At 42.1% G+C, this 22,121-nt stretch overlaps 1 long non-coding RNA gene across 1 annotated transcript in view; it reads right to left on the bottom strand.

Annotated features, from left to right (window-relative positions):
* Positions 1-16,480, bottom strand: part of LOC123859436 (uncharacterized) — a 36,129-nt gene extending 19,649 nt beyond the window's left edge. Inside the window, exons 1-4 of the long non-coding RNA XR_008507702.2 lie at positions 10,761-16,480; positions 10,063-10,151; positions 9,283-9,466; positions 8,689-8,847 (exon numbers count right to left, since the gene is read on the bottom strand). This is a non-coding gene — a long non-coding RNA (uncharacterized LOC123859436). The remainder of the gene's footprint in view (positions 1-8,688; positions 8,848-9,282; positions 9,467-10,062; positions 10,152-10,760) is intronic.
* Positions 16,481-22,121: the final 5,641 nt, after the last annotated feature.

Below are 22,121 nucleotides of genomic sequence, written 5' to 3'. Positions count from 1 at the left end.
ATTTGTGTGCAGATACAAACCCCATCCATCCTGCAATATCAACTCTATCCATAAACTGGTCCCATTTGATTTGCCAAATGCTTACTTTTTTTTTGCTTTATTTCTCAGTTCAAAACCCAGGCATGGAAGAGGGGTACTAAATTGGATCTTCTCAAAAACAAACCTCCAACAAATAGGTTGAATTTTATAGGCAGAAAAAATAGTTGCACAAAGAAGAAATCTAGCCAAGCAGAGCCAAACCCCCTGGGGAATGTTGCTCCCCTCACAGTGAGCTCTGCGTGGGCTCTGGGGAGGGGAGAGGGACCAGGGCACTCAGGATAGGCCTTTCTGGAGACCATAGAACAAGCGAGAACCCTAGGTCAGAGCTGTCCTCTTTTCCCCTCTTTTGTGGCAGCATCTCAGTTACAAGATGCTACCGAGAGAAGAATCTGCTTTTCTTCCCCTTGAAGCATCTCTTGGTTGCTAAGCAGATCCCTTGGGTAACTATGTGGGCATAAAACCTTTGCAGAACTGCCAGGAATCTGCTTCACCCAATTGTCAAAGTGAAAAATGAAATCATTCCTTTCACCTGTCACTACTTTGCACAAAGCTCCCATTATTGAATGGTGATGGCCCAGAATGTGATTCTCACCTACTTGTGGGAATATAAATGAGTTTTGCATATTTTACCCCCAAGAGAGTGGGAGGGGAGGAAGGGAGTGTTGGGATTTCTCAAGCTGATACTCTTGTGAGTCAGTGATCAGGGAGTAGCAGATGGAAGACACCAGCACTGTCTTCTGCCCTTGGAAAAATGGTGCTACAAACAGGTGAAGACTTACCTGATTTAGAGTAGGCTCTCCTTAGGCTCAGAGATGTCCATGAACCCCTCTGATGTTAGATCTACTGAATCAGAATCAGAAACAGAATCTCTAGGGGTAAGGCCAAGAAATTTCTGCCTTTTAAAGACACTCCTTGGAGGGTTCTTATAGACACTATGTGCTTTCAAGTTTGAAAACCACTGATTTCTTTAGTGTATAAAAATAAGTGCAAGAAGATGTTCTAGGTGTTATGATAAATGTGTCCAGGAAGGAGTGAAACACTATTAGAAGGAGAGTTAACTGAGAGTGCAAGGGAAGTGTTGCTTTGAGCCTTGAGGGATGAGTAGACAGTAGGTAGAGGAGGAAGGAGAGAAGGACATCCTAGGCAGAAGAGAATAGCTAGCAAAGAAACAGCCATCTGAAGCTGGTCCGATGAGTAACACAGGATCTCTAAAGCTTGAATGGACAGTGTAAGGAGGGGAGAGGGCATATATAGGGGGAGAAGGCAGGGAGGACCTAGAGGTTAAGGAGTTTAGAATCTAACCTATGGTCATTGAGTTGCTACCAAAAGTACTTATCAAGTAAGTGATACCACTTGGACTTGTATTTTAGGAAAGTCATTCTGAGGGCTGGTGCAGAAGATGGTTTGGAAGGGGGCAAGAGAGGAGGCAGGAAGACCTATGAAAAGCTGTTCTTGCAGCCAAAGTTAGGCCCAGGAAATGTATGAGGTGGTGGGAATGAAGCCCATTGTCTTCCTTGGCCCCAACCCACTTGGACAGCGGGTATATAGCACTGAACTCTATGGCAACCCTGTTCCAGTGGCATACCTATTTATTAGAAGGATCAAAATGTATAGAACTATTCATTAAGCACCAAATATGATGATGATAATTCTTTCCAAATATTTAAAAGCAAAATTTAAAATAATCCCATGACATAAACTAGGCAAGTCAGTTAATTTGGTGTTTCTCAAAAGGGCTATGATGATGCTAAGCGTGACGAAAAGCCATAAGAGGAAAAGAGTGTATCTCCCGAGAGTACATGATTCCTTTGATATTGGAAGACATTATTTTTTATTAGTTCAAATGCAAACATCTTATATTGTGGTGGACCAATTTAGTCTGATGGCTCATTCTTCTCAACTATTGGCCTATCTGTAAAATGTAAGGGTTGGTTTCCATTACCTCTAAGGTCTTTTCATACTCCAATATGTGATGATTTTCTTCTCCTACCTAGTTAACATCCTCATCTTTTTCCTCTAGATTTCAGAGAGAGGTCATTTTTTCTATTTCTGTAAGGTCACCTTCCTTAATTCATATTCTGGCTGCTGGCAGCTTTTCACCCCCTTCTCAGATCCTTTTAAGCACAAAGTGGAGCCCCTCCCCCTCCGCCCCTGCAGTTCCTGCTCAGCCAGCAGTTTCCTCTGCTCTCCCTCCACCTATGTTCTCTAGAGTTTGTCACCTTCCTCATCCCAAACTTAAAAAAGGAAAAGTGGAGGAGGCAACAAAGACAGAGTAGCCCTTTCTTGTGAGAAAGGAGACTTCCATCCTCCATTTGACTTTTCCCTCAATTACTGCTGGTTTGACATTTTTCCCCCTCATTGTGAGAAGTCCCTCCTGAACTCTCTTCTCATTTGGAGTTGGAATTATTTTGCATTCAATGACTTTTCAGCTTTTGATTTAACATTTAACAACTTTGCCTGTCATCCTCCCTTCCTTTTCCTCCAGAATGCTGTAAGAGAGCCGAAAGGAGTTTCCCCTACTTAAAGTCATATCACTTAGAGTGGAATTTGCTGAAACTTGAACAGAAATCTGACTGGTTTCATCAAGCAAGAGAAGCAGGAATGTAAGCCTGATGTTGCTGAGTTTATAATCTGCATTTTCTCAAGCTTCTGACACACAAACACACCCCGCTCTTAAAAACTGTATTTTTAGGGATTGGGGTGGGATTGGAAAATTTTGTCATGAATAGAACACTGGCATAAGACAGAAAACAAAAGATAGCCACAAGAAAATTCACCTCTCAATGGAAAAGAAACCACAGTGGGCTTTCTAGGTAGGGATCACTGTAAGACAACTCTTAGTTAAAATTTTAACAATTAAATGTAGCCTAAGAAATACTCATGAAACCTCCAGTTTTCAGAAGGCTTTTCAGCTATTAAATAATAATCCGATCTGGGCACACCACAGAACAATCTCTCAAAGATAGGTGAAAGGGCAAGATCCTGAAAAAAGAATTGGTGGGGTAAAAAAGTACTCCGTTATATATTTAGGGAGAGAGAATTTAAGTTATATTATAAATTAATAATATCTGCATTTTCTCTTACATTCCAGTAAGTGTATAACACCATTAATCATAGGAAAATGCAAATTATAACTACAATGAGATACCTCAGTACATCCACTAGAATAGCCAATAGGGAACCTAGGAGTCACGTAGGTTTATTAAAGCAATTAACCTGGTTCAATTGTTGGGCTCAAAACTAGAGTGAATGGTTTTGCATCTGTAGGAAGGATGTTGGAAACCAAAGTAAGTGTGTGTGTGCGATAATGATGATAACAATAGCAGTAATAGTGGTAATGACAGTAGGGGGAAGAGCAGCCACTCATTCTGGTACCTACTCATGTGCCATGGGTGGGGGGGAAGAGCAGCCACTCATCATGGTACCTACTTATGCGCCATGGGGGGGGGGAAGAGCAGCCACTCATTATGGTACCTACTCATGTGCCATGGGTGGGGGGGGAAGAGCAGCCACTCATTATGGTACCTACTCATGTGCCATGGGTGGGGGGGGAAGAGCAGCCACTCATCATGGTACCTACTCATGTACCATGGGTGGGGGGGGAAGAGCAGCCACTCATTCTGGTACCTACTCATGCGCCATGGGTGGTGGGGGAAGAGCAGCCACTCATTCTGGTACCTACTCATGTGCCATGGGTGGGGGGGGAAGAGCAGCCACTCATTCTGGTACCTACTCATGTGCCATGGGTGGGGGGGGAAGAGCAGCCACTCATTCTGGTACCTACTCATGTGCCATGGGTGGGGAGGCTCAGGCACATGGTGGAAAGGAAGCACATTAGGAATGGAAGCAATGGGATAAAGAAAACTCACCAAAGTAATTATTTTTGAGTTTCTGGATAGGAAAAAAAAAAAGAGAAAAATCAAGACTTCTCAGTTTAGAGAGACATAGGCTATATGGGGATTTGATTAAAGTTTGTACAACTAAAAGATTTTGGTTGGCTTTATGTCAAAAAAATAATTAGAGAAACCAATTATTAAAACATTATAAAGTAACTAAGAAAGATAGAAATACATATAAAGTAAAAGTAATTATGATGATGTGGTATTGGCCATAAAGGCAGACATGGGTCAATGGAACAGAATAGAGAATTCACACATATATGATCCACTGATTTTTTTTTTTTAAGATTTTTATTTATTTATTTGACAGAGAGAGAGAAAGAGCACAAGCAGGGGGAGTGGCAGGCAGAGGGAGAAGGAGAAGCAGGCTCCCCAAAGAGCAGGGGGAGCCTGATGCGGGACTCAATCCCAGGACCCTGGGATCATGACCTGAGCCGAAGGCAGTCGCCCAACCAACTGAGCCACCCAGGCGCCCTGATCCACTGATTTTTAACAAAGAGGCCAAGGCATCTCAATGAGGAAAGGATAATTGGTGCCAAAACAATTGGTTAGCTCTATGTAAAAAAAATGAATCTGGACCCTTACCTCATACCATATACATAAGTTAACTCAGAATGCATCATAGATTTAAACATAAGAACTAAAACTATAAGATTTCTAGAAGAAAGCATAAACATCTTAGTAATGTTGGATAATTAAATGAAACACAAATAGGAACTATGAAAGAAAAAAACCAATAAACTGGACTTCATCAAAATAAAATGTTTGCTTTTCAAAAGATACTGTTATGAACTGAAAGGGCCCAGCTACAGATTGGAAAACATATGTTGGGCAAAAGCCTTGTATTTGGAATATGTTTTTAAAAACCTGTTACAACTCAATAATGAAAAGTCAAACAGTTCAATTTAAAAATGGACACTTCAAGACATTTTCATAGGAAATAGTACATGAAAAAAAATCAATACATTGATCATCAAGGAAATGCAAATTAAAACCACAATGAGATACCTCTATATATCCACTAGAATGGCTAAAATGAAAAACACTAACCAAGCTAAATATGGGCTAGAAAGTGGAAAAATTGGAACTCTCGTACATCACTGGTAGGAATCTTAAATAGTTCAACTACTTTAGAAATTTTGGCAGATCCTTCAAAACTTTAAACATACATCTATCACATGATCCAAATATTTCACTCCTAGGTATTTGCCCAAGAGAAATGAAAGCATCTGTGTATACATAAATTTGTATGTGAATGTTCATAGCAGCTGTATTTGTAATAGTCCCCAACTAGAAACAACCTAAATTCCCATCAACAAATAAATATATCCATACAAAGAAATACGGATATAGAATATATCGATACAAAGAAATACTACTCAGCAAGAAACAGGAATGAACCATTGATACATAAAAGATCATGGATGAATCTCAAAATGCTCAGGCTGAGTGAAAGAACCAGACGAAAAAAAAAAAGTATATATGATATGATTCCACTTATATAAAATTCTAAAAAATGCAAACCAACCTGTAGCAATAGAAGACAGATCAGTGGTTGCTTGGGGATAGGGTCATGCAGGGAGTGGGGTGGAATTATAAAGGGGAATAAGGCTACTTTCAGGGTAATGAATATGGTCACTATATTAAGTGGGGTGATGGTTTTATGGATGTGAATATATGTCAAAACTCATCACACTGTACACTCTGAGTATGTGCAGTTTACTGTATGTCAATTATACTGCCAAAAAATTTTAGAAGCTCCTATAGATGGTCCTTTGGAAAATGAAAGGATTACTGTAGTTTACATAGTTGTTAGTAAACTAAGAGAATGCTTTACATCCAGGCAAAAACTAAATACTCCAGGGACATGAATTTGTGCATTCTTTATTATTAAGGGGAGCTTAGGAATGTCACTTCTTCCATCCCAACCCCTCCTCCCCACTAACGCATGAGGGAAGAGACCCTCTGTGACAGTGCCTGCTGCCAAAGGCAGAATATTGAGTGAGACAAAGATCTGCACGCAAGAGGCATTTATCGTAGTTCTGTGGCTTTTCAGTTCATCAGGGCAGATGATATCTCTTGCATGAGGTTCATAGGCTAAAGACTTACTGTATGAATTACAACCCAAGGATGTTACAAATCAAAACATATGCCACACTTGTCATGTTGAATTGCTGCTGATCTCCTAGCAATCTGCTGTGTATTCTCAAAAGGCCATTTCCCTAAATCTTGTTCTAGACGCGAGGCTCAATGGTGTTAAGGCAATCACTCCCATTCGTGGGCTCAGCATTTTCCAGGTCTTCTTGAAGACTCTGTTAAGGCAGAGGTGGCACAAGAGCAGAGCACTCGGAGGAAGTGAGGAAACCCAGGTCCCATCCCCAGCTGAACACCCTTGACCTACTGAATCAGAAACTCTGGGTTTTAAGAAGCCCTTCAGGTGTGAGTGTGAGTGTCCAGGATTCAGCTTGGAAAACAGTCTTTTTCCTCAGCTCTTAGGGGTATGCAGTGTGCTCGAATGTAGACAGCTAAGTATTTTCTGCAGCAGAGACCCCAGGAGTCATCTGTCCACACAATCGGCAAATGACCCATTGTACAAGTCCTGTCTCCTGAGCCTAGCTCAGATTTCTAAGCACCTGCCGGGGACCCTTCTCCTTGGATGTCTCCCTGAGATCTCAGATTCTGTTTGTCCTCCCCCAACTATCACCAGCTCCTAAATAGATGAGTGGTATTACCATTCTCCAGCCGGGGAACCTTGGTACTCTCTTCAAATCCTCCCACATCTTCACTTTTCACATATAATCACCAAATCCTATTGATTCTAAATCTCTAGTGTCTCTGTTTTTCCACACATAAGGGCTTTCTAGGTGTATCGGGTTTTGGTAAACACTTTACATATGTTACTTCATTTAGTTCCCACAGCAAACCATGGAAGGTGATATTATTATCATCTCTATCTTACATGGAGGAAACCAAGGTTTAGAGAGGCAGAGGAATGTCCCCAGAATCATGTGGCTGTGATATTTCAAAGGCAGACCTTGAACTTAAATCTGTCTGAAACTGAAATCAAATTCTGGGTTTTAACCACCCCCATCTCCTTTTTTCCCAAAGGAACTCTAAAATCAGGACTTCATCATTACTCTCCTAGTGATAGTTTCTAACTGGTAGCCAGCCGTCAATTCATCCTTCGTAATGCCCTCAGGGATCTTGGCAGGAAGACTGTGCATCCTAACATTCTAAAGTTGTCCATGAAACTTCACTGCCTAAAGAATAATTCTAAACCCCTAGTGCCTAAGGCCCACCACACTCAAGCTCCTTGCCTTCCACTCCATTGCTCCAACTTAAATCACATACTACACTTTGAATCTGTTATTGCTCAGCAGTTCATGCAACCTGAAGTACCTTCACCAATCACCTTGACATTGGTGCTTACCATGCAGATTCTCCCACTGTTTTATAGGTTGGCAACTAAAAAGCCCATCAGTATGTATCAGCTAAGGCAATTTTACAATGCAATTGAGGAATACCTCCCTTGGTGACCAAGCGTGAAATATTGTATTATTTTTCACAAATATTCCATGCTGCTCCCAGGGAGAGGATTATCCTGTCCCTACCCCCCTGACAGCAAACTTGGCCATATGACTGACTTTGGCCAGTGGAATTGGAGCAGAAGAGCCTTGGATCACCTCCAGGCAGAAGTTTTAAGGGCTAATGGGTGGTTCACCAAGCAGCTCCCTACCATGAGATAAAGAGCAAGGTTCCAATTAGTGCCCGCTGCTTCATCAGCCTGGCACCCAAACAAGGGATAAGATGGGACAGAACCACAGCCCACCCACAAGGGACATATAGCAATGCAAGAAATAAACTTTGGATCTACGGAGCTTTCCAGGGTTTTGTTGTTGAAACACTATCCTGACTAAATAAATGGGGACTTTTCTTCATTCTATTTTTTTTTTTTAAGATTTTATTTATTTGTGTGAGAGAGAATGAGAGACAGAGATCATGAGTGGGAGGAGGGTCAGAGGGAGAAGCAGACTCCCTGCTGAGCAGGGAGCCCGATGTGGGACTCGATCCAGGACTCCAGGATCATGACCTGAGCCAAAGGCAGTCGCCTAACCAACTGAGCCACCCAAGTGCCCTTCTTCATTCTATTTTAAATGGGACCAATCAGCCCTCATCTACATCCCTGACGTCAAAAGCAGTAGAGCTGGGCCAATAGGGTGGGTGTGTTCTGCGTAATGAGAAGAGGCTTTAACTGACTAAGTCTTGGCCCCTCCCTGGGGCAAGTGACACAACCTAGACAGGTAATCACTATCCCACTCATCAGAGTCACAGCCACGAGATGAGCACATCTACGAAAATGTCCTATCAGAGGGGAAGGTAGAAGAGAGGAGTGTTCTGTCTGTGGTCCTTACTTCCAACAGGTTCCTGTTTGAGAAGCCTCGGTGTCAAGAACTCAATGCAATTGGCTCAGCTGGTTCAAGCAGTTGGGAAGAAGTTGGTAGGTGCTGCTTCTTCGACCTGAGCCGGTACACCCCAGACTAAAGCCAGGGGACTGAGAGGAACCCCCTCTAACCACCCCCACACTTGTCTTGGTTTATGAGGCTCTATACACAGACTGGGATTAACCTCAGAAAAGGCTGGAAGACTCTTGGCTTTGGGGCAGCTTCCCTACTGGTTTCTTCAGGGATGCCCACATGTGCTTTTCACCTCCTATGCAGTGATCTCCTCTGTAGTTTCTGTAATAACTTACCCAGGAGTGCCCGCAATAGCATTGGACTCGTCCCTGAAGGTCAGCTCTAATGACGCTTCCTCCACAAAGCCTTTCTTCATCCAGCTGTCAGCTTCCCCTCATTCTGGAGAGCGGGGGGCACCATGCCAGACTGAGTGAATTCCAAATCACAGCAATAGCCTTGAGTAGCCACAACATTTATCATAATGGAGCGAGAACATCCCACACATTCTGTCTTACTTTTTAAACCTAGCATTGATTGACCAAAGCCAATTTAACATACACTACCAAATGAAGCATGACATTAGCTTTAAGCTTAGTTGCTAAAAGATGACCTCACTGTCATTTCAAAATCCAAAACCTCATATTAACCAGCTGGACTCATTGTAAACTTTGTTCCCTTAAGAGAGAGAATCATCACTAGGACTCAGGCTTGTACTCAGTAGTTAGGGAGTGAAGGGTAAGAATAATTGTATGACAAACACTTTTAAAAAGTATAATATCTTCCAGTCCTAAAAATCTGTTCAAGTCCCACAGTGATGGGAAGATACTTAACATTACTAAACTGTACACTTAAAAAATGGTAAAATTCATGTTATGTGGGGTTTTTTTTACCACATTAAAAGAAAAATTCCGGGGCGCCTGGGTGGCTCAGTTGGTTGAGCGACTGCCTTCGGCTCAGGTCATGATCCTGGAGTCCCTGGATCGAGTCCCGCATCGGGCTCCCTGCTCGGCGGGGAGTCTGCTTCTCCCTCTGACCCTCTTCCCTCTCATGCTCTCTGTATCTCATTCTCTCTGTCTCAAATAAATAAATAAAATCTTTAAAAAAAAAAAAAAAAGAAAAGAAAAATTCCGGTTCAGCTAGATCTATGTAATGTGACTTGCAAGGCCTTAGTGCCTCTGAATCCCCATACGTGGCCATTCTGCAGCTAAGTGCAGCTCTATCTTCACTCCATCCACATATCTGCTCAGGTCTCCAGCGGGGACACTTACCACCCCAGGGAGGCTCTGAGTCCCACAGCCTGTGCGTGAATGCCCTGGGGCTGCTATAGCAGAGTCCCTGGATGACTAAAAACAACAGAAATTTATTCTCTCACAGTTCTGGAGGCAGAGGTCCAAAATCAAGGTGTCCGTAGGGCTATGCTCCCTGCCAGGTGAGTGTTTCTCCTGGCCTCTTCTGAGGCTGCCAGGAATCCTTGGCATTCCTTGACTTATAGATGCACCTCCCCAAACTCTGCCTGCACCTTCACGTAGGCTTCGTTCCCGTGAGTGTATCTGGGTCTCCAAATCTCTCTCTTTATGAGGACACCCCTCATTGGATTTAGGACCCACCCTATCCCAGTTGATAACATCTGCAAAGACCCTATTCCCAAATAAGGTCATGTTCATACGTACCAGACTTGGGACTTCTCCATATCTTTTCGTGAGACATAATTCAACCCGCAACAGTCTGAGGCATTTTTTCCTCCAAATTCTTTCAAAAGCTAAGACAATAATCAGAGATTTTCAACAGGAACTTTGGGAAGAAGAGAAGCAAACGACAGCAGCAGCAACAAGAGTAAGTTCAAAAACATGAAAATGGAAATGTTTATCCAAAGACCGCGGAAGTCTGGCCACAGTTTGGACTGCCAGAACACATGAAGTTCCCCTGGGGAACTCCTCCCCAAAGCATCCTTCTCCTCTGGTTCTCCCAGGGGTCCGACCCCTCCGGGCCCAGGTGCTTTCCGAGATGCTCAGCAGCGGGGGAGGGACCACCTGGGAAAAGTACACCAACCTCCATGCTCGTCCAGGAGCTCTCCGGCTGCCCTATCTCCTTCTTCTCTCACCCGAGGGAACAAGTTCCTCCCAGATACTTACAATTACTGCCCAAGCACTGTGGTTTTAGATCCAGCACAAACCATACGGGGGCCCTTCCTTTGGCCCCGGGCGGATTTCCCCCGGGCCAGCGTGGGAGGCGGTGGGCGACCTGCACCCGTGACCCACGGGACCGCCACTGTGGCAGAGGCACTAGCCCCCCCTTTGCAGCATTTCAGGTCTACTCACAAAGAACCCTTTTTCTACACTTTACAGGGTATAGTTTTGACTTTGCTTACCTTTACAAAGGCGGGATTTATTCTTCAGAGCCATAGCAACTGAGGACCCCCATCTCCACCTGGGAAGGGTCTGTTCCCTGAAACCCAGCAGATGGCTGAGCCCAGGGGGCACCTCTGGCTCAGTCTGCTTTGGCTTGGTAGAGGCAGCTCCAAGTACTCCGCAGTCTTTCTGAGTTAAATCTTTAAATTAGCCCTTTATAGAGTGAAAATCCCACCTCCCCAACTCTGCTTCTCCTTTTCTTGATCTCTCTTCTCCTTCATTGGCTATGAAAACAATACATGAAGAATCGGGGATAGAGTATTTAGGAGCAGTTCCCTGCTACCATCAGCCCCCTACCCCCCACCAAGCAAGTCCGACATTCCTCCAAAACATTCTTTTCATTCCATTCTTGGATCATCTATAGCTTACAAAAGAACAAAGGGCAATAGCAAAATCAAGGAAAAAAGGAATCCATGCGCAGGAATAATGTGTTGAATATAAGAAGTACCTGCCCCCATTGTTTGCCTTCCTGGTTTCAAGTACAAGAAATAAATAGACAGGCTATTATGTTGAAATTATGTTTAATTTTCATGTCAAGTAAGTTCCAATCTGCTGAGTTCTACTGTCATTAGGAAAGTAAATAGTTAAAAAAAAAATCAATGAAATTTATTAGGGAAAAAAAGCTAAATAAATATATTTTATTTTAAAAGTGGTATTATTGGCTTCTCAACTGCAGAACTATGGTACTTTAAAAGCCCACTCTCCACATGTTTCTTCAGGTTGTGTTTAAAGCCTTGAAAAATTTGTACATTTTTACCCATAATTCTATTTCTAGGAGCTCACTTAAAGAAAATAGAGAAATATATGTGCAAATATTTATGGACAAAGACATTCATTTTAGAATCATTTATAATAACCAAAAGTTGGAAACAAATGTCCAGCCTCAGAGTATTGATTAAGCAGATGATGGTATATCACTAACATGGACTATTTAACACATATTAAATACTATATTTTTAATAAATATTTAAGGATACAAAGGAAAATTCATGGGTATACACAGTCATACACATGCACACACACCAGATGTGATTCTCTGACTGCTAGTAACAACAAAAGCCAATTTGAGATGGCTTAAGCATTGTGATGAAGGTGACATTGCAGTTCATTGTGGAAGGGGTGATTTTTTTTAAAGATTTATTTATTTATTTTAGAAAGAGCGTGAGAGAGAGCAAGAGAGAGGGCATGGAGGGGAGGGGCAGAGGGAGAGGGAGAGAGAATCTGAAGCAGACTCCATGCTAAGCGCAGAGCCCATCTCAGGGCTCAATATCACGATCCTGAGATCACAACCAGAGCCGAAACCAAGAGTCAGAGGCTCAACAAACTGCACCACCCAGGCACCCCGAGGTGATCTTTAATAATTGGGGCTAAATCAATTTTTATTTCCATGAGGGAAAAACTGCATTTTGAGCCCTACGTCATACTATACACAATAAATTAATTATATATATATTTTATATATATACATATATTTTATATATATCTGTATCTATATATATCTGTTCTATGTGTGCAGATCTGTGCACTCATGTATATATATATATATATAAAACCTAACTATGAAAGCTAAAATAAAACAATAAAACTTTTAAAGAGAAACATGAAAATATCTCCATGACCATAGAGTAGGCAAAGCTTCTTTAAGTTGAGCACAAAAACTAACCATAAAGAAAAAAAAAATTGAATTCTACTAAAATAAAAAACTTCTATTTTTCAAAAAATATCATTAAAAGATTGAAAAATTAAGCTACAAAATGGAGAGAGGATGCTGGCAAAATATATATCCAACAAAAACTCCATATTCAGAATATATATAGAAATTCTACAAAAAGAAAAAAAGAGAGAACACAGTAGAAAAATGGGTATAAGACTGGAACAGAAACTTAAAAAAAAAAAGATATCCAGGGGCGCCTGGGTGGCTCAGTCGTTAAGCGTCTGCCTTCGGCTCAGGTCATGATCCCAGGGTCCTGGGATCGAGCCCCGCATCAGGCTCTCTGCTCAGCGGGAAGCCTGCTTCTCCCTCTCCCACTCCCCCTGCTTGTGTTCCCTCTCTCGCTGTGTCTCTCTCTGTCAAATAAATAAAATAAAATAAATAAAAATATTTAAAAAAAAGATATCCAAATGGCCATTAAATATATATGAAGGTGTTCAACTTTTAAAACCATCAGGAAAATGCAAATGTAAACCACAATGTGGTAGGATTATGCGCCCATCAGAATGCTTAAAATGAAATAGACAATACCAAGTGACAGCAAGGATATGAAGCAACTGGAACTGTCGTAGAGTGCTGGTTCTTTGTATTCCAGAAGTAACTTTATACTTTGGAAACACTTTGGCGGTATCTACTGAAGCTGAGCATGCACATTCGCAGCTAGCAGTTCTTTTCCTAGGTATTTCTCCAACAGAAAGTGTGTACATACTCACTAAAAGAGATGTACAAGGATACTCACAGCAGTATTATTTGTAATAGCCCCAATTTGGAAACAACTCAAATGTGTCATCAGTAGCAGAATGAAGAAACAAATTATGGTATACTCATAAACTATATCACTATACAGTGAAGTGAATGAGCATACAACAGTATGGATAAATCTCACAAATATAATGTTGAGCAGAAGAAGCCAGAAACAAAGAGAACATATACAGTGTGATTCCATTCCCATACATTTCAAAACCAGGAAAAACTAATCTATGGTTACTTTCAGATACAGGTTACTTAAAGAAGTGGGAGTAACTGGGAGTCGCTTATGATAATGTTCTTTTTCTTGATATACATATATGACATGTCTATACATATATCAGCTTTGAAAAACATTTATCATGCTCTAAACTTGTGATGCACTTTTCTGAATGTGTGTGATACCTCAAAAGAAAGCTATTTTAATGATTTAAAAGGATAGAGGTTTATTTAACTCAAGCAACAAAAGGTTCAGAGGTAAGCAGTAGAGAGCCAGAATGGTTTCTCATCAATGTCGTTGAGAAAGAATCCAGGCTTCTGGATCCTCAGCATGCGGATTTTATCCTAAAGATGGCAAGTGGCCTGAAGCCAAAGAGCATACCAATGGGAGTCTAAGTCTGCAGAAAGGCGAATACTTTTTTTCCCCTGTCATCATAATTTTCTACAGTTTCCCAAAGTTCCATAATCGTATGTATTAATGTTTTTTTCAAAAGAGAGCTTGGCTAATTGGATGGGAATAAAGTAAAATCATGTTCTGATTTTGACTTCAAGCCCTCTAAAGGTAATTCACAGGGTTTCCCGTGAGGCTGAATAATTGCAGAATCCCTGTTATGCCCATAAGGGCAAAAAGTAGCCCCACACTTATTCCTGGGAGGGGGCAGAACAGTATATTGCTCCTTGATTGTCATCTTATACGGTGCATACAAAGACCTTGTGTGGGGGCCCCTCAAAGCTATTCTTTGGGAGCAGAGGTGTTTCTGACCTGAAATGACTGGGGGAAAATGGCAGCATCCCACACAGCCAGGGTTTGGTGTGTAGGCGTCTGCCGCCACTGTTCGACACTCAGATGCATAGTTTATCCATTTTCTGGAGCTCTGTGGGGTAGAACTTAGCTCAGAATACTTAAGGAGAAATGCAAATCAAGAAAGAAGCTCGGTTATAGTCTAATTCACTGAAAGAAGACACAAGTAAAAAGCAGCAGAAACTATAATTTCAAGAGTTGATTTCCTGAAAGATACTATGGATCACCATTTTTTTCCTTAAGAAAACCACCTTTGAAATGGGCTTGTGCTTTGAAGATGTCAAGTGTATTCTCGCTATCTGCATGATAATTCCTATCCCTGAGGCTTCAATACTTCACTCACCTTCAGTCATCACTACCTGAGAAAACTTGCTTACCAACAAACTCCATCAGAGCCTCTGCTCCAAGGATGCAAATGTTTTTCTCCCTCTGCCTTAGAATCCAAGAACCATTTGGAGATAACCCTCAAATTTTCCAGTGAAGAGAATGGGAAGTTGATACATGGTGGTTCTGAATTATGAGAAGGGAAATTTGTTAAGGAACCAAAAACTCATACGATTTTCAGACTTTATTTTCAACAATATTTACTTACTGCCCACTTTGTATGAGGCCTTAAGCTAAAATGTGGAGTGTTCAGAGAAGATCCTTCCCACAAGAGCCCTGCACAGCTCTGCCCTTCCCTCCCACGCAACTATACTGATCTTTGAATCCCTCTAAGAGATCAGGCTATTTCTCATCTCCTCACCTCTACGCTACACCTGGAATACACTTCTCTTCCCTCCTCCTGCCCCAGACCCCACTCCCCTCCATCTGCCCAACTTCTACTCAATCAGTGGGTCTTGGTTTATGCATGTCTTCTAAGAAAGCCCACCTAAGTCCTCCCAAGGTCCTGTTTCTAAAATTTCATTTAGAACCTCCTTCTACCGAGTACACTCAAAAGGGCACAAGGAGACAAAACTAACACATGGGTTACGACTCTGTCTCGGGAATCTTGCTTGCACACAGCACTAGTGACATGCAGCTGACATCTATTCTTACTTGGTCACAGCAAACAGATATGTTCTCTCCCTACTCTGGGATCCCATGACTCTTCTGGCCTATGTGCTGATTACCGACACCTGTGTTCCTGTCTTGGCCTCCTTGAACGTAGGGATTGCGTCTTACTCCTCTTGGTTCCCAGCAGGAATCCACATGGCGTCCTGACATGGCAGACGTTAAAAAATACAACTAAATGGAGTACAGTTAAATGCAATTACATTGAATGGACTCTAAATTAAGCTGGCCAGCAAGATTGTCCCATGAGGGAGTTTCTATTCAGTCTTCCTAGCTGGGTTTATAAAAGGTGATTAGATTTCATAGTGAATATGGAAATAATGCATACTTTCCCATGACACATCCATGGAAAACTCTAGGCCAAATAGTGAAGTTGGTGCCTTTAAAACCAAAGCATTTTTATAGAAAAGAAAATCTGGAAGTCAATCGAGTATCTACGGATAACAAACTAGCTTAAAATCCATCTTTCCAGCGGGGCTGCAATTGATTAAGATAGTGATGCAAATATGTCTGTTGATGTCAGAAGATGTTCATGACACAGCTTTAAGGGCTATGTAACAGCGATTTTATTTGCATTTAAAAAATGTGTGTGTGTGTGTGTGTGTATCCAATGAAAAAGAGAAGAGCCTTGGAGGATATATACCAAAAGTTAAATTGCTTCTGAGTGGTGACATTAAGGATAATCTATCTTTTGTTCTAAATAATTTTCCTGGGTGTTTGCCATGAGTAAAAACCAGAAAATTTTAAACTTTCATTGGAAATACAGTGGTCACAGATAGAATGACTACATGCCACAGTGTGTGTGAGGACATGGTGCTGTTCTGACGGTATACATAGAGTGACCTCTTTCACTGGAAGAGTCCCCGCGTTGCAGCCGAATCAGTAACAGCTCAAGTTCTTGCGATGGTTATATGCCAGGCATTTTAGGAGCTTTACATGGATTCAATCACTTACGTGTCACAACAACCTTTCCCTGCCTTCATTTTTCTTTATAGCACTTACCACTTTCTTTTTTAAAATTAATTTATTTTTTTAATTTAAATTCAATTAATTAACATATAATGTATTATTGGTTTCAGAGGTAGAGGTCAGTGCTTCATCAGTCTTATATAACACCCAGTGCTCATTACATCACATGCCCTCCTTCATGTCCATCACCCAGGTACCCCATCCCCCCACCCCCTCCCCTCCAGCAACCCTCAGTTTGTTTCCTATGATTACAAGTCTCTTACGGTTTGTCTACACTTACCACTTTCTGATACCCACACAGGTAGCTTATTTATCTCCTTTACTGTGTGTCGTTCCTCTCACCAGAATGCCAACGTGCAGAGCGCAGCCGTGTTTGTTTTGATCACCGCTGGATCCCTGGCACCTACAGCAGTGCCCGGCACCTTAGTTAGTCCTTGAATGACTGTCTGAGCAAGCTCATGACAAAATAACTAGTACGATTCCTGTCTTACAGTGAGGACTCTGAAAGAGGTTAAACAATTTGACCAATTTCCTAGGAGGGAGCAGAGCCACGTCTCAAGCCAGATCTCCATGACTCCCGGATGTGTGCTCTGAACCATTCTTTCTCATCAGTGGCAACAAATCCTTGAATGAATGTCCTCCTCCTCCCACAGGCAGTCAATCCATGGGAGAGATAGTGAGATATCACATAAGAATTTCCAAGTGTCATTTCCTTCTGACTATTAAATTAGTAAGATCTTTACATAGTAGATAATGTTCTATCATCGGCATAGTCATCCTAACAGGCATGATATTTTTTGGATCAAAAGCAGGAGGAATAGGGCCTAAAAATCGAATTGAGTATTTACTAAATAAAGAAAAAAACTATACAGCCTGGGAAATGGTCTTAGAGCCACTTTTTTTTTTTCATGTTAATGTAAGCAGTTGGACTGAATAACCCCCAGAGGACAAGGATTTCTCAGGGATGATGTAGGGGAAACTACTTAAAGCAGCAAACCCAAACGCTGGGGTCCCTGGCTGGCCATGGCAGTTTAACAATGCTGGCCATTAAGATCATCCACATAATTCGCCTTGGTTGCGGAACAATCTTTTGACTGTCACAGGGCTCCCTGGGTGAAAATATGCTAATTCTCCTCAGGGGCCTAGAGAGAGAATCCTCTAACCAGCAGCCCCCTTGGTAATTTGATTTCTCGCTATAAATTAAGCAATTGGTGTTCTAAGTTATTAATAAGTCTTTTGTGGACTTGATTAATGGGAGTGAGTCCCTGTAGACCTAACAACTCTTGGGAGCTCTGACAAATGCAGTTTCTAGATATTCAATGGGAAAGCAAGCCCTGAAGTGTAGGGACACTTCTAGCCACACACACACACACACACACACGCACACCAGTACACACACATGCTCACATATATACATACATACATACACACATATACACACAATCGCACTTATGAAATATGGGCAACATAGAGACGCATACACAAACACACTCACATACACACATATATACACACCTACGAGGCCCCGTTTGGCCAGGCCACCTCCTGAGATGACGTCACTATCTCCTCTTCCCTGTCACTGAAAAATCATGCAGTTGAAAAGATATGAAACATTTTCTTCAAGTGTGCTTGTATTTCTCCATCTTTGCTGGTTGCCAACTTTTCATCAAGGGCAAGTGGACTCTGTTCAGCATAAAGTCAGCCCAGGTGTGATAGCAATTTCCCCCCACAGTTCTGTACTAGGTGGTCCTAATGGCGACCAGTCAGTGGGGGGCTGCTCCCCTGAAGCAGGAAGTGTGCAGGGCCATAGGTTTCCTGGACAGAGCTAAGAAGGAGACAAAAAACACCTTTTTTTCTCTCCCACCTACACCAAGCCCTTCTCTGCAGGAGCTGAGAGCTGGCAAACGCCAGCTCAGGGGGCCTTCATGAAACATTTTGTTCAATGTTGAAAAACATAATACCCAAGCACATGAAAAGCCAATTCTTTGAGATTGTCTACTCTCCATACCTGTTCTTTCTTGTAAACTCACCCAGAATAAAATCTGACATCCTTACGTGGCTGGTAAGGCCATTATGGACTGGTCCCCAGCTCCTCTCTGACTGAATTCATAGCATTCTCTCCCCCTTGCTTATTCTACTCCAGCCTTCCTGGCCTCACTGGTCCTCTAACACTCCCCTACTGCTGCCCCAGGACCTTTACACTTGTTGTTCCTCTGTGTGGAATACTCGTCCCCCAAGGATATCCACATGGTTCGCCCCCTCACGTCCTTTAGGTCTTTACTCAAAGAGCATCTTATCAGAGATAGTCTCACCATATCTAAAATATATAGCAGCCCCTACCTCCTATTACTCTTTATTCTCTCTGAACTTTTTTCTCCTAGTTCTCATTCCCCACTGACTTACTATGTATCTGCTTATTGTGTCTTCCTCCACTAGAATATAAGCTTCTTGAAAGCAGGGATTTTATCTGATTGGATGGCTGTCATTTCCCTAGGGCCTCGAGTGGTGCCCAGCCCATAGTAAGTATTCAATAAATATGTGTTGACTGAATTAATGAATGAATTGTGCTTCTCCTTCTCCATTTTCCTTTGTCCTCATTATTTTGCCCACTGCCTCTGAAGTTATAAAATCCTCAAAAACTATGTTGACTCTAGAAGGGTGTCATTCTTCCTGACATGCCTGGCATGCAGTAAAGTCGGCCAATGTGTCAGGGCAGTCCCACACGAGTCAGGGAGCTTCAGTTAGGCTGAGAAAGGACTTTCAGTCATTACCTAGTTCTACAGAAATCCACTAAAGGGAAGACACTAAGGGGATTCTAAAACCCTTCTAAGCGGTAATGGCCAAATTCATCTTTGGGAGACGAGTGTTCTTTGGTTTAGAGAATTGCTTTAATGGACCTTTTAGTTCTGCAAAGAGAGGTCTTAGAATCTGGGCAGGATGGAAGAGGCTGAGCTAAGAGGGCAAAAATTTTGCTTTCATTCTGTTCTAAAAGATGCCTATGTCGGTAAGAGAGGTTTTTGTATTTTGAAATTTTCTAGTTTTGCTAGCTGACCTGAAAAAAGAGAAAAGTTTGAGCAGAAGCTAGAAACTTAAAGAATATAGTAGAATAGAGAGGTTAATCTGTTCAATATGGCTGGAAGACTGAGCTGGAGAAGAGATCAGAAGGGGTTCCTAGCACTGCTGGATGCCACAGATTGAGCTGTATTTTGTTTCATGATCTATGAAGAAATTTCCCCCACAAACCCCAAGTCCTGAGCAAAAGCTCTGTTAACCAACACTGCTGTCAGACCCATGTTAGCACGGCCGTTAGGAATTGATGGAGCACTGTGTCAATGGTTTGGGATGGTGATGACCAAAGGGGACTAAGGAAGCATGAAGAAGTAGTGGGGAGGTGACTAGAGGTCATGAGGAGAATTCAGAAGCAGGTCAGAGATGTCAACCAGCAGAATGCAATCATCAACAGAAATTCTCAGAAATTTGGGACGGGAAGTAGAATTTCTTACAATCCATATGGTATTAGTGTTGGATAGTGAAGGAAAAGGCACCCTGAAAGAATAGGGGATTTAGGGACTTTTGGGTCACCCTACCTCAGACTTGAATCTCAATGGTTATCTGCTTTTCATACTTTACTTAACCATAGAAATCTTTTCATGAAATGAATTACTATATGGAACCCAATGTGTAAAACAGATTAAAAGTGAGCTGCCATGATCCAATAGGATAGGGGTCAGAATTTATGTCCATTTGCCTTTCCCATTGGATCCCACAATGGCCATCAGACCTCTCTGTGGAATCCCAGCATGTCAGGAACACAGTTTTAAAACTGTGCATCTAGAACCCAAAGCAAGAATGTGCTCTTTAATATTCCAGTAAGTTGATCATTTAGCCTGACTCTGAGTGCTCATTACTGCTGAGCAGCATGTTCCCGGGTCAACTATCATTGATGGGTGTTCTTCCATCTCTTCAACTGATTCCTCAACCCTGGGACTCCCCGCCAGTCCGTCCTAGTGTAAAAACCAAAGTAAGCCTAATTCCTCCCACATAATGATTCTCCAAATCTTTGAAGACCTCTTACCTCCTTCCCTGATGATCTTTGCTCTGAGTTAAACATTCTTAACCCCCCACCTATTCTCAAGCCATTCTTTATAGTCCATATACTATTGGGGGATCTGAAATTATTGATATCAATTGCAAAAACAGACTCCGCATAGAAAGGGAGTTCACTTAAGACCAAAAGAGGGGCACAAAGAGGGACACAACCATATACATTTTGAGGACAGTTAAAGTTAAATGAGAGGTGTTGAGCTCCTCCTTGGAAAACAGCCCAGAAAATGTGTCCCCTCCTGCATTGGGAAGGGGGCTGGAAATCAGTGTCAGCTTCATTCAATTCAGGGATGTCCCTGCGATCACTCTCTAGCACTCACCATGTCAGGGACATGAGGTGATGACAGTGCCTCGGTGGCAGAGGCCTTCAGCCCTTACTATTATTGCTCTTGAAATACCCCCCAGCCAGCTGAGCTCAGGAACACAGGACAGTAAGTGCCTAGCATGGGCTCATTTCTGCTAGTTTTAATTGATCACATGCAAATCCACAGAGCTACAGACCCTTAGATAATGTCATGGAATCTATTAGCTAAAAATAAGTGACTTTCTGTACCCATGGAGCCATCCATTGTTTGGGTGCAGAATTATCAGTCTGTCAGTATAATTTAGTAATCATCACTGGATTTATGATTTGCATTGGTTTGGGTAGAGCCGGCAGGCATCAGGGAGGTGAATTTCAAAGGTTAGGGCTGGGGTTGTATAGCTAGAAAGTGCCTATGTGACCAGATCACTACCCCAACATCATCAGAAACAAACCCCGGGCTTCTGGTATTACAATGCCTCACCTGCACACTGGTGGTGGTTTGAGGTCTGGAGATGGTGTGCATACTTTGCAACCCAACAGTGGAGCATGAACAAGACTGCACTTGAGGCACCAGGACCCCTTCGATGCCTAACCTTCCTCTCTGCTGCTGTACTATATCCTTTGCCTGTGATGAAGCTCTTCTGTGAACATCAACCGTTGGAGTCCTGTGAGTTCTTCCAGCAATTGAACACTTGAAATAATTGATGGGTAATTAACACAATAAAGATGAGGAGTGACTTCCAATACAGGCCAGTCTGGGGCCTGAAGGATGCTTCGGATGGGAGAGTGTTAGTGTTTGGTGCTTAAAGCACATAATTTTGTAAGTGGATGTGATGAAGTATGATACTTCAGCTCTGTTGCCTTGTGGGGAAGCATCTCCCGAAAAACAGCAGGAACACATTCTGGTTTGCTTCCATAGAAAAATACTTCTACCTCTGACAGAGAACCTATCTGTCCAGGGCCGCCAGATGGGTATGCAAACAGAGAAGGACCATAGGATTAATCTTCATTTCTTCTTCTTTTCCCCACAAACTCCTTTATTTTGACCCTATACTTCTCAGAGGAAGCACTATGGTCTCATGTATTAAAGTCTTTTCTTCACAAACAAAATGTTACTGACTTTTTTGAGTCCTAATGAAGGTCACTGGTACTGAAGAAAGAATCAAAGGTAAACCCACAACAGCATCAACAACAAAATGGATGTTTGGGAAGGAAGTCAGTTCAGGAGGGAAGAAAATAGGTATGTATGAACATATGCACGCATATGTTTATGTACATGTGTGGGAGAGAGAGTGTGTATGTATACATACACACAGGTAATTTTCCCACATCACAAATATATGGAAAAACCAACCTGTGATACAAAAATGAAACATCATTTGATTCTCCTGGCTGAGGATCTGAGCTACATC

This window comes from Mirounga angustirostris, unplaced genomic scaffold, assembly GCF_029215605.1.
Source record: "Mirounga angustirostris isolate CCGP_5_RB_7025 unplaced genomic scaffold, mMirAng1.0.hap1 SCAF_7, whole genome shotgun sequence".
NCBI lineage: Eukaryota > Metazoa > Chordata > Mammalia > Carnivora > Phocidae > Mirounga > Mirounga angustirostris.
Note: the sequence above shows the minus strand (reverse complement) of the source record. Positions and strands in the feature narration are given on the sequence as shown.